We start from the raw sequence: 2,382 nt of genomic DNA, 5'->3' as shown, positions 1-2,382 counted from the left end.
TGCAATACATTTTATATTTTCCACACATTATAAAATTGGTTTGATCTAAGTAAGCGCAACCAGAAGTAATGCATAAGGCGCACCGGGTTATAAGGCGTCAGTTTTTTAGAAAATTACAGTTTTTTAAGTGTGCCTTATAGTGCGGAAAATACGGTAGTTATGGAGGGTTTAAGTTAATAGAGTATCAATAAAGTTGTAGTCAGGGCACAAGCCCAGAGTTTTTATCAGACTGATGAGTTTGGTATATTAGCAGCAGCTGCAGCAGGTGACACCTGACATGTATTAAAAACCAGAAATGTAATACATTAAAAAAATGTCTTCATGCGAAGTTGCAGAACATCAAGCTGTTTTATGAGCAGTGTTATGTTGTACTGTGATAAATTATAAATGAGCACGCCAATAAAATCTTTCTTTTTTGCTATATTTTTTTACACTAAAACGTAAAATTACTGCGTTTTTTAGGCTACTAAAAACAAATATATATTGGCCATCATGTCAATTTGAAGCAATATAAGTCTTTTTAACACAAAGGTTCTTTCATCTTTTCTTTATCCATTCTTTTGGTATTGTTACTGACTAGCTGTCCTTCTAAAGTAAGCAAAAACAACAGTCAGCCAACATGTACAAAAGCTAAAATACAGCCTTGTCAAATGATACAAATTCATTATAAAAGGTTAAAGTTAACCAAAAAAAATCTCTTCTGTAGGTTAGCCAAAACGGTTACACATACCAAAAGGTTAACCAGATGAGTTAGCTATAGTTAGCCACCAGTGGGTCTTTACAGCAACCCTGTAAAGCCTATACCATTAAACAACTGACAGAAAATTCAAATTATTTGAACTTGGACCCTTTATTGGTCCCTCTGAACAAACAAACAAACAGTAAAAATTCAAATATCATTTTCCATAAGAGTTTCAATTTGTATCATATTTGATACATCAGGTCACAGTCTTTTCCTGAAGAAACAAAAACATAATAAAACAAACAAATCTAACAAATTTGTAAATCCAAATATAAAAAGTGCTACCATAATGCAGTAATGAGAAATCCACCAATGGAACTGGCTGGGTGGATGTCTGGAAAAAATATTGTATTTATATTTTATATATATAATGTATATATAATGTATTGATATATAATATGATACAACAAGTTACATATCTTGTTTTTTACTCTAAATGTACCAAATTATGTAATTTAATAAAAAGATTGTAGGTTGCTGGTGGTGCTTTGGCCCAGAGGCAATGTCATTGGTGTAAAACACCAGGGTTCACCTCCTGGTTAAGATCAAATCCCAGTTAGGGCGCTTGGTACCTTCCAGTGGACTCACCACCCACAAGAAAGTTCAGGGGGGTTGGTACATTGCAATGTGATTTGGGTGGCAACTGCTGACTAAGTGGATGAAAATGGATGGATGGATGGAAATTACATATCTATTTTTTTTACTCTAAATGTACCAAATTATGTAATTTAAAAATAAAAAAGTTATATATAATGAATGAAATACAATAAAATGACAGTTGACTGATTTAGAGTTACATGACCTTATTTACCTGCTGTATCAAATTTGATACGTCACTTTCAACACAGTTTTACTAAAAAATAGATCATGAAATTATGAAAAGTATTTTCACATTGCATCAACCCAGTAACTGTTCCTATTGATGTTTCAGTAAAAAAATGTTTTTCTTATCTTAACCTTTTCAAATTTGGCAAAGTTCTTCTTCAAAAACCACTTGTGTCCAAATCCTGAGTCATGGCAATCTTCTCGGTCTCCTACGACGTCACATCACTTTTTACATGCATCCCCAGCACAGAGGCAGTAGCAACAGTGAGGATGCGCTTACTACTACAAGATCACAACCTGTCGTTAAGAACTAACCTGACCATTGACCATATTTGTGCCCTTCTAGATTTCTGCCTCACCACCACTTACTTCCAGTTCAACGAGTCTTTCTACAGACAGAAGCATGGCTGCACTATGGGCTCTCCTGTGTCTCCCATAGTGGTGAATCTCTACATGGAGGAAGTGTAGAGACGAGCTCTACGCTCCTACGTGGGAACGTCACCCAGTCACTGGTTCCGATATATGGACGACACTTGGGTCAAAATCAAGGTCCATGAGGTCAACAACTTCACAGACCACATCAACGCGGTGGACAGGAACATCAAGTTCACCAGAGAAGATGTGAAAAACAACAGTCTTGCATTCCTGGACTGTGTGGTTCACACCACAGAGGACAGACATCTCAACATAGAGGTGTACAGGAAACCAACCCACACCGACCAGTATCTTTGTTTTGACTCACACCACCCACTGGAGCACAAATTAGGAGTCGTCAGAACTCTACAATCATGGGCAGACACCATTCCCACCACCAA

The 2,382-nt window shown here is 36.5% G+C and overlaps 1 pseudogene; it reads left to right on the top strand.

Moving 5' to 3' along the window:
- LOC103397245 (uncharacterized) overlaps positions 1-2,382 on the top strand; it is a 43,169-nt pseudogene that overhangs the window by 40,173 nt on the left and 614 nt on the right.

This window comes from Cynoglossus semilaevis, chromosome W (assembly GCF_000523025.1).
Source record: "Cynoglossus semilaevis isolate Cse_v1.0 chromosome W, Cse_v1.0, whole genome shotgun sequence".
Classification (NCBI taxonomy): Eukaryota; Metazoa; Chordata; class Actinopteri; order Pleuronectiformes; family Cynoglossidae; genus Cynoglossus; species Cynoglossus semilaevis.
This window is presented reverse-complemented; position numbering and strand designations above follow the sequence as displayed.